The sequence below is a fragment of the Arachis hypogaea genome, chromosome 14, assembly GCF_003086295.3.
Source record: "Arachis hypogaea cultivar Tifrunner chromosome 14, arahy.Tifrunner.gnm2.J5K5, whole genome shotgun sequence".
Lineage (NCBI taxonomy): Eukaryota > Viridiplantae > Streptophyta > Magnoliopsida > Fabales > Fabaceae > Arachis > Arachis hypogaea.
This window is the reverse complement of record NC_092049.1, coordinates 100,585,050-100,600,907: the sequence shown is the minus strand read 5'-3', so window position 1 is coordinate 100,600,907 and position 15,858 is coordinate 100,585,050.

The window sequence follows — 15,858 nt, the reverse complement described above, 5'->3', positions numbered from 1 at the left end:
ATCTTTGCTTGTATCCTTGTGTCTTGATACGTCTTTCCTTCTATGTTTGACATTGGAGTTCTTTGTTTCAGATTCTTTTTTGGACACTTATTTGAGTGTTTTTTAATCATGTTCTTTTGTTCGCATGTATCCTTGTTTGATCTTATTAAGAATCACTCTTTGGACCTCTGGAAACTTGCTATTAAGTTGAGTTACCTCCATTTACGAACTTGTGTTTCTTTGAATCGACTAGAACTTATTTTGTTTTGGTATGCTTCATTATTTCTATCGAAGCTTCTTGGTTCAAATTCTTTCTCGATATGCATGTTGATTTTCTTTCAGGTGTATTTTGCTATTTTTTTTGCGACCTTGCTTAATCGTGGTATAAGGTATCCTTCCTATTTCTAGCGAAAGAGTTTTGTGGATGTTAGATTTGTGACAAGTAATAGGTTTGCAAAGTGATTGATTAGGTTGAAAACTTTCGGATAAGTTGTGTGATAAATTACAATTGAAAATTATGAAGGTGAGCTATGTTGAAGTTTGGGAAAGAAACCTTTAATACTTGAGGTGAAACTGGTTATTACCACGGATATATCAGATGGTACAATAAAGTAGAATCAGGATATTATGGAATAAGAGTGTTCTCGGCGAATAATAAGTGAGTTGAAAAGTTCCTACTGCTTGATTAGTTATGGAAACAAGAGGGTTGGTCTGCTAACCACATTGTTTTTCAAACACCTACCTTAAAAATTTGCACCATATTGTGTTTCTTCAAGTTTTGGTAAAGTGTTGGAACCATATAACTTCTTTGTATTGAGTCTATCTTGTAGCTTCTGCTTCGCACCACACCTTTTCCCTTATATATATCTACGTCATATGACGTATCTAATATCTAAAAATTTATATATATGCCAAAGATTTTTGTTTGTTCCTGAAGTGTTCAAAAGTAAAGTGTTAAATCTATGCAGTCTTTTGTATATTATGCTAATTTTCGAGGACGAAAAATTTTATAAGTAGGGTAGGAAGTAAGATCCCGAATTTTTGAAAATTAAATAATAAGTTATTTATTATATTTACAAAAGATTATATTTTCAAAGATTTTTATATTGATTGGGCAATTTTCGTATCCAAAAATTTAATACTTTAGTAATTAAAAAATAATGAGAATTTTATATGCTTTAATTTCAATATTTATATTATGAACTTTATTTTATTAATAAAGGAAAAAATCTATTTGATTACCTCTAATTTTGAATTAGAGTATTTATTTGAAAAATAATTTTGTAAGTGAAAATAAGTAATATTCTCTAGAGTAATTATATGGAACTATATATGATTTTTAATTAATACTCTATATCTGAATTTTATTATTTGTTCCTAAAAGAAACTCTAATTCCCAAAATAAAAACCCAATTACCCAAACCCTAAAATCCAAACACACTAACCCTAACCCACTCACCTCACTCACGCCGCCATCCCTTCACCCCTCACACCCCCATACACGGACACACCCTCACAACGCACTCCACCTACACACACACACACACACACATACACGGATCACCGGCAAAGAAAGGGAAGGAGAAGAGAGGAGGAGGGGACGGTGCCGGTGGGGTTGGGAGCCGTCGTTGCTGTTGTTGTTGCTAGTCAGGAGGGAGAGAGAGAGAGCAACGAAGAGAAGGAGAGCAGACACCTTCATGCCATGCGAAGTCATCGCCGCTATCACTAACAAAGAGGAGACACCGCTGCTGCCATGCTAGCTCATCCTCGTTGTCGCCTGCACTGCCGTTCGTGCCTCTCCCTGCCCAAGAGCTGCTATTGCCAGAAACCACCATTGGAGCCACCACCCTCTTGGTACGCTCTATCCTTGTTTTTGATTCCTCTCTGTGATGCCAAAGTCGTGATTACTGTGAAGGTTGTCACTTAAGTCGTTTGTGTTAGATGATATTGTCACAAGTTATTCTGCCACTGGTTAAAGCCGCCGTCGGAGCTCTCTACCATTATTCTGCTTGCCAAAAGTCATCACCGGAGCTACCGCTGCTCTGTTCTCTCAGTTATTCGTAATTATGGTAAGTTGTTCCTTGTTCTGAACCCCTAGAGTCACTGTTCTATTATATGTTATTGAGGATTTTGCGATGTTAATATCTTAGAGTTGTGCTACAGTTCTTACATAAAGTTGCTGCTGTGGCTGCGGATATAGTGGAGCTGTGGTTGCGGCTACCGCAGTGACGGTCCACAAGAAAAAAGGTATTTTTTGGATGTGTTTAGTTTTATGAGTTTTGATTATTTGAGGTAGGGGATTTTTTCTTAAATTCATGGGTAAAATACCTCAATAAACCAAAGCTCCCCCAATGTTACCAATATCACCCAATTGGATATTTGGCATGTGGATCAACCAAATGACTTTTTTTTATATAAATCGAAATAGGGTAACTCATTTTGCATTATATAAAACTAAATCGAATTATACTTGGTAGAATTACTATGAAACATGTAAATCGAATCAGGGAATTTCGATTTACAACTAAGCCTAGTAAATCGAAACAAGTTGTGCAGATTTATGCTTTTCTGGTTTCATTCAAGTAAATTGAATCAGCCTATTTCAATTTACCTTTCTGGAGACAACAACACATAATTTGAATTAGGTTGAGTAGAATTACTATTGATTTAGCAACATATTTAAATGGAGGCAGGCTAATTCGATTTTAGAAGGAAACCAATGTGTATAAATAGCTGTAAAATATGATTTCTCCATCATAGTGAGGCTCACAATGGCTAGTGATGAGAGCTTTTTGGTCTTGGTACACTATAGAGGGTTGATTAAGAAAAAACGCGATTTGGAATTAATTTTACGGATAAGGATCCGCTTAGTATTTTCATTAGAGCTTCGAAGACCTTCACCGAGTTTAAGGATAATATAATCCAAAAACTGGGCCTGCAAGGCGTGAAATGGGTGGAGAAGTTATTCTACAGAATTCCGATTTCGGTTTTGCGGGATGATGTGAAGTATGATTCATTCGTCATAAGCAATGATAAAGATTTGGAAGTGCTGTTCCACTGTCGCCGACAGTTCCCGGAGGTGAGGACTCCTGAGCTGTGGCCAAGCTTGTGGATGTTGCTTGGGTGATCCACGATCATTTTTTGTTTTAGGTGATCTTGGTAAAATTGGGTTTCCATTGGGGGATATAAGTTTTTTACCCTAAATTCATTTTACTTTCAAGAATTTTTACAAAGTCGGTATTAATGCAAAAAATGTATTTTTATGATTTCATAAGTCTTATGGATTAACTGGTTAGTTTTGGATGAATATGACTGTTTACTTGATGGAATTATTGATGATTAAGTTGGCGTTGTGGTAGCTAATGAAAGCTTGATTTGGAATAAGATTTGTATGCTTATATCGAAAAAATGGTTTTGTATTTGGAAGTATTAATTGTATGTTTTCTTGAGGAATGGTTTGGTTTTTGAAACCGTTGGAAAGAGTTGAGAAATGGTTTGGTTAGGACCTTTAAAGGGTGGCAAAGTCCGAAGTTTAGAGGAGATGTTGCCGAAAATTTTATAAGTATTTAAATGAATTTAAAGTAATGAATTGGATTATTCAATTCGAGTGTATTTAAATAATCTGAATTTAATTGGTGTAACGAAATAATTTTCAAGTCTTTTTGGGAAAGTCTTGAACTAAAGAAATGAAGTTGAAAATATGTTTTGGGTATTTGGTTGAATGGAAATGGATTTTGTTTGACTAATTTTGGTTTAAGGATTATGTTTTTTAGAAGTTTTAGAGGAAACTAAAGTAATAGAAGTGAATTGGATATTTAACTTATTTTGGTTTGGTTAATTATGAGAAGAAATATATTTTGGATACTTGATTGAATAGAAACGAGTTTTATTGAATTGATTCAAATTAAAGATCATGTTTTGAGGATTTTTAATGAAAAATAAAGTAATGAAAATGAGTTATATGATTTTAGTTGATTTGAGAAATGAGTTTATGATTTACTTATTTAGTTTTGAGTAACAACGAAAAGAGATTTATTTATTTAGTTAAAGATTCAAAAATTTAATTAATTATTAATTTAAGGATTTTGGGAGTAGACAAGCTGAGGTCGAGGATTCCCTTTCTTGTTGCAGCAGACAAGTTTGAGATTGATGATTCCCTCTCTTGTCGCATCGGGGAGTTGGATAGAAGACTGGAGATTTTCTTCGTTATAATTGTATATTATTAATTTGATTTTTATTTATGTTTGATTATATTTGATTGAAATGAAATTAGGTTTGATGTGGTGAGGACGGCGGCTTTGTCCCGCTTACGAATAGGCAAGTTGAGGTTGAGGATTCCTTCTCTTGTTGTGGTGGACAATCGGGGTTGAGAATTTTCACTCTTGTTACATTGGAGAATTGAATAGGGAAGCTTGAGGATTCTCTTCGATTTAATTTCTGGTTGTGGTATGAACGAGTTAGGTTGAGGATTCCCTATCGTTATTGATGCGTGAGCATCTTATACATTTTTTCTAGTTATTTTTATATTGTTTTTAGTTATACTTTATTAAGTTTTATTATAATTTAGTGCAAATCATCTTTGGATGCAACTTTGAGTTTTTCTTGTGGTTTTATGGTTTTAAGTGAAATTCGGAGCAGTTTAGATAAGTCTGGAGCAAGAATAGAAAATGCTGTCAGCTCTTCCCTAGGTGTTGAACGCCCAAACTAGCGTTCAACGCCAACAAGGGAGCATGAAGTCAGAAGTGCGCTCTCCTCTATGGGCGTTCAACGCCCAGAACGGCGCTGAACGCCAGCATGCAGACCAAAGCACACACCTATTGGGCCTCCAAGTGGATTTTATCACTTATTAGTTATCTTATTTTATCTTTGTAATTTTTATATTTAAAATAATAACCTTTAGGTTTAGCAATTATTATTAGGTTAGTATTTAAAGGACGAGATCACCTAGGTTTATTATCAGATCTTCTTCTTTTCCACATCTTTTCAGAAACCTATTTTCTTTGTAAAGTTATGAGCAACTAAACCTCCTGTTTAAGGTTAGGAGCTCTATTTATTTCTATGGATTAGGATTATTATTCTTCTATTTTAATTAATGTTTGATTCAATTCTAAGTTGTTGTTTTCGTTCTTAATCTTATGAATCTAGGTGGAATGAGAGTATGACCTTATTCTACATGAGCTCTTGTGATTCTCGAGAGAGCTATCTCGCTTGAGCTACAACTTAAAACACTCCTCCTAAACTGATAATTACTTAGACTAATTGGGATATGTGACATAAAATCCTGTTAGCTTTGGGTAATTAAGGTTTTTGTGGTGCTAAACTAGTTTTCTGAACTTAACCCTCTGATCTGAATTAAATGACCACGAGAGTGGGTTTTGATGAGGATTAGAGGAGATTAAATTGCTAAGAGATTAGGTTTTAATCACTTATGGTTTGCCATAGAATGAATCACTCATTGTTAAAATATTTGGTAAGACGTTTTAATCCAGAAAGATAAACATCTCTGAGACCTTAACTGTTTGCTCATCATTGTTTTACACCAAATCTGTTTATTTGCTTTCTTTACTTGCTATTTTATTATTTATTCGTTTACAACAACAATCACCTTTTACTGTTGCCTGACTAAGTCCAACAGGATAACTATTGCTTGCTCAGTCCGACAATCCTCGTGGGATTGACCCTCAGTCACCCGAGGTATTGCTTGGATGACCCGGTGCACTTGCCGATTAAGTTGTGCGAGTTCTAATTTCGCGCATCAAGTTATTATGCCAACCATGTGCTGAATGATGCTCAAAGGAACTACACTGCCATAGAGAAGGAACTACCAGTAGTTATTTATGCAACCGATAAGTTTAGATCCTATTTAATTGGTTCCAAGGTGATTGTTTATACTGACCATGTTGCTCTTAAGTACCTTTTGACAAAGCAGGATTCTAAACCAAGGTTAATCAGATGGGTGCTGCTCCTTCAGGAATTCGATATTGAGATCAGGGACAGAAAGGGATCAGAAAATCAGGTGGTTAATCATCTGTCCAGGATTGAGCCCGAGGAAGAAACGCCACCCTCTACTACTGCTGTATCTGAGACCTTCCCAGATGAACAACTTTTTGTAATCTAAAAGGCACCATGGTTTGTAGACATTGCAAACTATAAAGCCATGAGGTTCATTCCCAGAGAGTACACCAAACAGCAAGTTCAAAAGATTTTGCACGATGCTAAGTACTACTTATGGGATGAACCCTATCTATTTAAGAGATGCTCAGATGGCATGATCCGGCATTGTGTCTCCGAGGAGGAAGCCCAGCAAATTCTCTGGTATTGCCACAGTTCTGAGTTTGGAGGACATTTTGGAAGGGAGAGAACAGCAACCAAAGTCCTTCAAAGCAGATTCTTCTGGCCAACCCACTTCTGAGATTCCCGAGAACTCACAAGAAATTGTGATAAGTGTCAAAGAGCCGAAAACCTTCCATACAATCATGAAATGCCACAACAAGGGATCCTGGAGATTGAGCTATTTGACGTCTGAGGGATAGACTTTCTGGGACCTTTTCCACCCTCATACTCAAACATGTACATTCTGGTTACCATAGATTACGTGTCTAAATGGGTTGAAGCAATGGCATCACCCACCAATGACACCCGAGTCGTACTGAAATTCCTACAGAAATATATTTACAGCAGGTTTGGTGTCCCAAGGACACTAATCAGTGATGGAGACAGCCACTTCTACAATAAATAGCTGGACTCAATTCTGCAGAGGTATGGAGTCCGTCATAAGGTGGCAACCCCCTATCATCCACAGATAAGTGGACAAGCTGAGGTCTCAAATAGAAAACTCAAGAGGATCCTGAAGAAGACAGTGAGCACCTCCAGGAAGGATTGGGCAAGGAGGCTTGATGATGCTCTCTGAGCGTACAAGACAACCTTCAAGACCCCCATTGGGATATCCCCTTATCAGCTAGTCTATGGTAAAGCATGCCATTTGCCAGTAAAATTGGAGCATAGAGTGTACTAGGCAACAAGGTTTCTGAACTTTGACACTAAGACTGTAGGAGAGAAGAGGTTGCTCCAACTAAATGAACTTGATGAATTCCAGCATGCTGCATTTGAGAATGCCAAAATCTACAAGGAAAGGTCCAATAAATGGCATGATAGGAAGATATCCTCCAGAGTTTTTGAGCCCGGCCAGAAGGTTTTGCTATTCAATTCTAGGCTCAAGCTATTCCCTAGAAAGCTCAAGTCAAGATGGTCAGGACCCTTTGTAGTCACTGGAGTATCCCCGTATGATCATGTAGAACTTCAAGATCGGAATTCGGACAACAAATTCATCATCAATGGCCACAGGATAAAACACTACCTGGGGGATGAGATGGTTCACAAGCAATCCACCCTCCTACTGACATGACAGCAGTGAATATCAAGCTAATGACAGTAAAGAAGCGCTTGTTGGGAGGTAACCCAACCATACGCACCATGTGGTCTACTTTCTCTTTCTTTTATTTTATTTTAGTTTATTTAAGTTTGATTTTATATTGGTTCATTTTATATCGATTTTTTTAGTTTTCTTCATTTTTCTAACGTTTGTGATCATGTACAACACTTAGAATAGAAACAGAAAAGAACAGCAGGAAAAACAGAATACCCTGGAGGAGACCCCCTGATGGCGTTGAACGCCAGATCTGGCATTCAACGCTCAGCGGGGGAGTAGGAGCTTGGATGTTAAACGTCCAAATGGGAGGCAGTCAAGATAAAATTTTAGTCACGCCAGAAAAAAAAAAAGAAAACCCACTCTCTGCGTTCAACACCGTGAGAGGGGCAGCTTCAACTATAAGATAGATATTCAACCAAATCTCCTACATTTCACTCATATTTTTTCATATCATATCTTTTTTATTTCACTCATATCTTTTCATATCATATCTTTTTTTATATCTCCGCAAATCCTATACATATCTTTCCACCTCACCTCTTCATAAATCAAATATTAACTCCACATTCTCCACCACCCTCCCATAACTGAATTCAGTACCCCCCGCACCTATATATACGCACACTCCCCTCACTGTTCCCACACCTCCTCCCACATCTTCTTTCTTCTTCTCACCTTACTTTCTGTCTCTTTCTTTACATCTTTCTTTGCTCAAAGACGAGAAAAGTTCTTAATTTTGGTGTTGAAGACACTCTGCTTTTTCACTTTTTCATCTTCCATGGCACCAAAGGTTGGGGAATCATCCTCAAGAAAGAGGAAAGAAAGACACCCCTCAACAGTCACCTACGAGCTCCACCGGTTTTACACCATGCTTCATGAGGAACACTACTACAATATTATGAGCAAGAAAATGGTAATTCCGAAAGTGAAATTTGAATTGAAGACTGATGAGTACCCGAAAAATCAAGAGCAAATTCGAATTAGGGGTTGGGATGTTCTGGCCAACTCCGTAACTGAAGTCGGAGCTTTAAAGGTCTGAGAATTTTATGCAAATCTATGGATGCCAGACAAACACAAGAAGGATCACCTCGAGTTCAAAACTTGGCGCACCATGGTCCAAGGAAAAACCCTGCAGTTTGGAATGGAAAAAGTGAGAGAAATCTTCAAGCTACCCCATCAAAGGATGACCCTCACTCTTTCAATAGGAGAGTGCAAGCCGATTTGAGGTTAGATCAAGTCCTTAAGGACATATCTCTTCTCGGAGCACAATAGAAGAACAACTCTAAGGGTCAGCCTTTCTAACTGAGGAGGAATGATCTCAAGCCAGTTGTTAGAGGATGGCTGTAGTTTATTCAGCGCTCCATCCTCTCCACTAGTAATTGATTTGAGGTCACTGTGAAGCGAGCTGTGATGATCCACTGTATTATGCAGGGCAATAAAGTGGAAGTTCATCAAGTGATTTCTTCAGAAATATACAATATTGCAGCAAAGACCTCACCCCTCTCTAGCTTGCGTTTCCTCATCTTATCTATCACTTATGTGAGGCGGCCAAAGTCCATATTGATAGAGATATATTTATTGCAGTGGATAACCCAATCACTAAGAAGAGCATGGAGTACACTCGGGAACTTGGACAAGCACCAATCTGGAAGCCAGTATCCCCTCCTCAGAAGAAGCAGCCTAAACGGTCTCAAGAGCAAAGCATCCCTTCGCGCGAGTACTGGACTCAACTAGCAGTATCCATTGGATAGTTGATATTCACATGGACCAATTGAAAGAAGAACACAAAAGCCAGTATGTCATCCTTCATAAGCTGATTGAGGAGCAGAAGAAATAAGGGCGCGAATTGGAAGAGTTGAAGCACCAGAAAGGACCCTCTAGAGAGAGCAGCAGCCACCATAACTGAGGTGGTTGAGTTCTACCCTCATCTCCCCTATCTTACCTCTGTTTTTAGTACTTTATTTGATTTTCTGTTTGTCCATTCTGAGTTACATGATCACTGTTAGGATTTCTTGCTTTCTAGTTAATAAGTCGAATTTTGAAATTTCTTTTCTTTGGTTAATTATTAAGTAATTTTCGAAAAAGATCTCATGTACCACCCACTAAACTTAAATGAAGAATAAAAAGAAGATTAATAAGGAAGTGCATAAGCATTCGAGTTATATGTGCCTTTTGTGCTCTTATTACTTTGATATGGTGGCCTTATCTTTTTTTTTTTCTGAATGTATGATTCAATTGGGCATATTTGATATTGGAGTTGAGTATATTTATTCTTGAGGAATAGGCATTTAGAGAAATATTATTGATTCTTTGAAATAAGAAGAAGATTGATTCTTGAAGCAAAAGAAACAGCAAAAATAATTAAAAATAAAGAAAAAATCAAAAGAAAAAGGTCCAAGGCTTTGAGCATCAATGGTTAGGAGGGTCAAAATTGATCTAAAAGCTCAAAAGAGTGGTTTTCCCTAACCATATGCTCGTGGTGTGAAAGTGTCAAGTAACCCTTGAGACTAAGCACTTAAAGTCGTGACCCAAATGTTGTATAGAGTACGCCTAAGGCTCTGAGTACCACTGTCTGGGAATAAAAGCAAAAGTCAAACCCAAAAAGTTCCCCCACTTAAGTGCTTGTGGTGTTTATGTATCAAGTCAAGCTTGAAGACAAAATACTAAGAGTCACGGATAGGCTCAAAAGTGCAAAGCACCAAAAGAAAAGAAAACATGTGTTCAAGAATCAACAAGAGTCTAAAGAAGAAAGTCAATAATATCATCCGAGTTCTAGTTCTTGAGGACACCAATATTTCTGAGCATCAATGGATAGTGAGATGCCAAAGCTATTCAGAAATAGAGTGTCATTAGCTCTATTCAGTAATTAGACTTGAGCTTGATTGACAACTCGAATCTTGTGTATCTTCTCTTCCTTGGTCTTCTAATGTTTTTGGTTGCTTGAGGACAAGCAACAATTTAAGTTTGGTGTTGTGATGCGTGAGCATCTTATACCCTTTTTCTAGTTATTTTTATATTATTTTTAGTTAGATTTTATTAATTTTTATTATATTTTAGTGAAAATTTTACCTTTGGATGCTACTTTGAGTTTTTATTGTGTTTTTATGATTTTAGGTGAAATTCAGAGTAGTTTGGAGAAACCTGGAGCAAGAATAGAAAATGCTGTCAGCTTCCCCCTGGGCGCTGAACGCCCAAACTGGCGTTCAACGCCAACAAGGGGCATGAAGTCAGAAGTGCGCTCTCCTCTATGGGCGTTCAACGCCCAGACTGGCGCTGAACGCCAACATGCAGACCGAAGCACACACCTATTGGGCCTCCAACTGGATTTTAGCACTTATTAGTTATCTTATTTTATCTTTGTAATTTTTATATTTAAAATAATATCTTTTAGGTTTAGCAAATATTATTAGGTTAGTATTTAAAGGAGATCACCTAGTTTTATTATCAGATCTTCTTCTTTTTCACATCTTTTCAGAAACCTATTTTCTTTGTAAAGTTATGAGCAACTAAACCTCCTGTTTAACGTTAGGAGCTCTGTTTATTTCTATGGATTAGGATTATTATTCTTCTATTTTAATTAATGTTTGATTCAATTCTAACGTGTTGTTTTCGTTCTTAATCTTATGAATCTGGGTGGAACGAGAGTATGACCCTTATTCTACATGAGCTCTTGTGATATTGAGAGAGCTATCTCGCTTGAGCTACAGCTTGAAAACACTCCTCCTAAACTGATAATTACCTGGATTAATTGGGATATGTGACATAAAATCCTGTTAGCTTTGGGTAATTGAGGTTTTAGTGGCGCTAAACTAGTTTTCTGAACTTAACCCTCTGATCTGAATTAAATGACAACGAGAGTGGATTTTGATGAGGATTAGAGGAGATTAAATCAGTAAAAGATTAGGTTTTAATCACTTATGGTTTGCCATAGAATGAATCACTTATTGTTAAAATAGTTGGTAAGACGTTTTAATCCGGAAAGATAAACATCTCTGGCACCTTAACTATTTTCTCATCATTGTTTTACACCAAATCTATTTATTTGCTTCCTTTACTTGCTATTTTACTGTTTATGCATTTACAACAACAACCACCTTTTACTGTTGCCTGACTAAGTCCAACAGTATAACAATTGCTTGCTCAGTCCAATAATCTTTGTGGAATCGACCCTTACTCACCTGAGGTATACTTGGATGACCCGGTGCACTTGCCAGTTAAGTTGTGCGAGTTCTAATTTCGAGTACCAATTACATCACAGTCTCTCTCTGATTGGAAGGTTGAGGACTCCCTTCTGGAAGGTTGAGGATTCCCTTTGTGTTGAAAGATGATATATGGGTTAGCTACTTGATGTGTCAGGTTCTGGCAGTTCAACCGACACATGAGCTCATGGCCAGTAGGACAGACATGCATCATATGACCTATGTGACATTGTTTAGGTGTGCATATTATATTTGATTTTCCTATATGAATATTTTTGTTTAACTGCTAATTGCTATACTTACTGTATTTGCTCTTGATTATGTTTGAACTTCATTACTTGTGATTCTGACTGATTAGTCCGTATTTTGGTGGTTTGAGTGTTGATTTGATCATGTTTTGGGCTGGAGACCGTGATTTGATTTGTGTTGGACCGAAGGTCGTGATTTGATTTGTGTTAGACCGGAGGCCGTGATTTGATTTGTTTGGGCCGGAGGGCGTGATTGGATGAATCAGTGGTAAGTTTGGCTAAAATGGTTCTTTGGCAAGCAGTGAAATGTTATGTTTGCTTGGAATTTTGATAAGTAAAATATGAATTTGGATTTTTGATAATTAATTATTGATTTTTTAAAAGATTTATAAGATGAGTAATGATCACTACAGCTGAAAATAACTTTTTTTTATATATCCTCTTATGACAATTCTACAACTTCTCTGGTGAGACCGTTTGGTCAAGTTCTCACCCCTATAGAAGTATCTTTTCAGGAAACGGACGAAGAAGCTTATGAAGATATTATTGCGCTTTTGGTTATGCGATATTGTTGTATTAGCTTAGTTATTATTTTTTTCCTCACCATTATTATTATATTTTTGTAAAGAGGGATAGGAGCCGTGATTTGTAATGATATATAATGTTTGTAAGTACGTGTATAATGAACTCTGGCTATTATGAGTATATATATGAGGTGACTGTGTTTGGTTTGTATGTATGTATCTATGTTTTCAAAATATAAGTATTTCCAATTTTTCCAAAAAAGTTGATGCGGATTCGAGTTAAAGGCTTCTATTTTTATTATTAAATATATGGATGTTGTCGTAATGACTTCGTTATGGTGCATCTAGAAGCGTGCCATTCTGGTAGTAAGGATATTACAATTGGAGGATATAATAAAGACGTTGGAAAATATCATGGAAGCCTTGTTAGAAGGATTTTGTGTTTTCTTGAATTTAAAAATAATTTTTTTAACTTTTTAATCAGATTTTTTCTTAGTTAACTGCAATTAGCGGTACTCTTTTTTAATTTTTTAATCAGATTTTTTCTTAGTTAACTGCAATTGGCAATACTCTTAGTCGATTACTTATATTTTCTCTTTTATTAAAAAAACATTTTAATTAAAGTACTGGCATATTTTGGAATTTTTATTTAAATTAAATAAATATATAAATTACAAAAATACATAAAATGTGAGATATTTATAAAAATGCGTAATCTTACACATCTCGGATGCTGAGGGGTAAGCTAAAAAATGAACATATCTTGGCATCGGATACCCCGTGCTGTGATCAGATGACACCGAGACATATCCTGAGTGCTCCCGGGATATGTCTTATTAAAGAGATCGAATTCTGAACACTCGAAATATATGGCAACTTAGAATGGGGTCTCAGAACTCGAGATATGTACAATACTCCAGATGGGGTATCAGCTCCCGAGATATAATCAATGATGTAATTTGGGTATCAGTACCTGAGATATATGTATTATGGTTTAGGTGTCTCTGTACCCAAGATATATTGCAGAATAATTCTATTTATAGAACCCATCCCTCAACCATCTACTCACAATTCACAAATCAATCTTTTCTTCCTCTTCTTTCCGTTTTGATTTGATGGAGCATAATCAATTCTTTTTTGTTGAGATTTATCCCAATCGGATAGTAAAACACCGTGATGAAGGAGACAAGAAGCGGCATGCAACCCGCAATGTCGGTCACATCACGCTCTGTCGCGGTGCACAATGAGTGATATGTATGACAGAGCAGTGCAGACCCTTATGACAACTGGCTGCAACGATGAAAATCCTCCAACATTGGCAGCCATCTCAAAGGGACAAGTGTAGCAGACTTGCCTGTGAACAAAAACTCCCTAATAAGCATCATCAAGTAGCACCAGGCGTACTGACGGAGTGTATCCGGAGCTACCCTAGTTGGAATGTGTGAAACCTTATCCCTCTACCAGTTTATCCTCACTCCGAAAACCTGCTTCCCTCCCTCTGTCTGTGGTGGCGGCCTAGCGCTAAGTAAATCCTCAACATAATCCCATGTGGGGTGTCCATGTCATCGTTGAAAGTCTCTGGTACAACTCCCAATCAACTCTCCATCAGTATGCAGACCAATGTGGTAGGCAACATCCTGGAGTTAATGTTGACCTCACCCTATGGAAGGTGAAATGTGTGGGTCCCGGGCCTCCACCGCTCGAAAAATGCAGAGATCAAAAATTGTCAAACACGAAATCCCTTAACTCTACTGCATGTCCAAATTCTGCCTCCTTAAGGTAAGGCAATAGGATGTCCGGCGGGGGAGACCCAGAGTCACACGGCGTGGCAACAGTAACTGTGGTCTCTGCAATATCTATAACATTTACTCTCGCATATTAATCTCGTTTAAACTATTAATTGTGTTTAACCATTACTAAAAATTCTAAATCAAGTAGATAAATATCGATAATAAATGCAACAGATACAGTACAAATAGAATTTGTATTGTTAATATTCATAGCACTAACTAAAGACAGGACTATCAAGTAATATATAAAAAATTAAATAATTTATGTTGCACTATTCTAACTTGACTGTCACATTTGGGCATGACTTCAATTAATTACCTATTAATTTCACTAACGAATTAATTAATAGTTACCTATTTTATTTATTTAACCTAAGTTACAATTAGTTACCTGTTTTATTTATTTAACGTAAGTTACAATCAATTATACAAAATATCAAACCATACTATACCTGACTAAATATATATAAATTGCCTAACTTTGTCTAGTCACTAAGTCCTATCACATTAACTAAATTACTAAAGTCTAAACATCTAAACTAATTATTTACTGAAAATAAAACAAGAAAAAACTACTAACGTCAAAATCTAAAGCTCCAGCCACGTGCCAAGTAGCATTCAGTCTATTGATGTCTCTATCGCGGATATGTTCTCGGGGAGCCATATTTACTTAAGAAACTCGAACTTAAGCATTCAGAAACTAACAAAATTCTTAAAAACTATTCAAATGCACAGCAATCTCAGCTGTTGTGACCTTATATATGCATCTGAGCATATTTTGGATGCTAAAACCCAAATCAGTCAAATTGTACACATCCTGGATACTAAGACGCCTTTCTAATTTGTCACATATCTCGGGTGCTCAGTATCGGATCTCCGTAATAACACATATTCGGGTGCACTCAGGATATGTCTTGTGTAAAACCCCAGATTTTGAAAAGTTATTAATAAATTATTTATGATTTATTATAATTACTTGAGATTATATTTTTGAGATTTTGTATATATACCGGGCAAATTCTTATTTACAATTTAGAATTTTTTATAATTTAAAAATAATGAGTATTCTATATGTCTTAATTTTAATATTTTTAACCTTATTTTATAAATAAAAAAAATTAATTTACTTATCTCTAATTTTTATTAAATTAGCATTTGAATGAAAATAATTTGCAAATTGTAATTTAAAGGTATTTTAAAGATGGATACTCTATATTTAATTTGGTTTTTAATTATTATTTTACTTTTAATTATTTTATAAAATTACACTACTACCCCTACTTTTAACAAAAATACCTAAACTAACCCACACCACCCAAACCCTAACACACTTACACTCACTCTCTCACCCCCTCACTCTGGTCACACACCCACTAAATACAAACCTAACACAGCAGCAACTTAAAAAGAAGAAAGAAAGGAAAAAAAGAAAGAAGAAAGGGGAAAATGGGAGGAGGCCACGGAGAAGAAGGAGAGGTGGAGGAGGGAGGAGCTCGCACCATCATCGTGGACCACCGCTGCCATTGCGTCCTGCTGCTTGCGCCGTCGCTGTCGTCCAAGAAGCTGCTATTTCTGTTCGTCGTCGCCGTTGTCCTTGAAGTTCACAAAGAGATATAGAGACTGATGGAAGAGGGTGACACGCACGGGAGAGGGAGAAACTGCCTCTACGCCGTCGTGAACGAGTCCAGC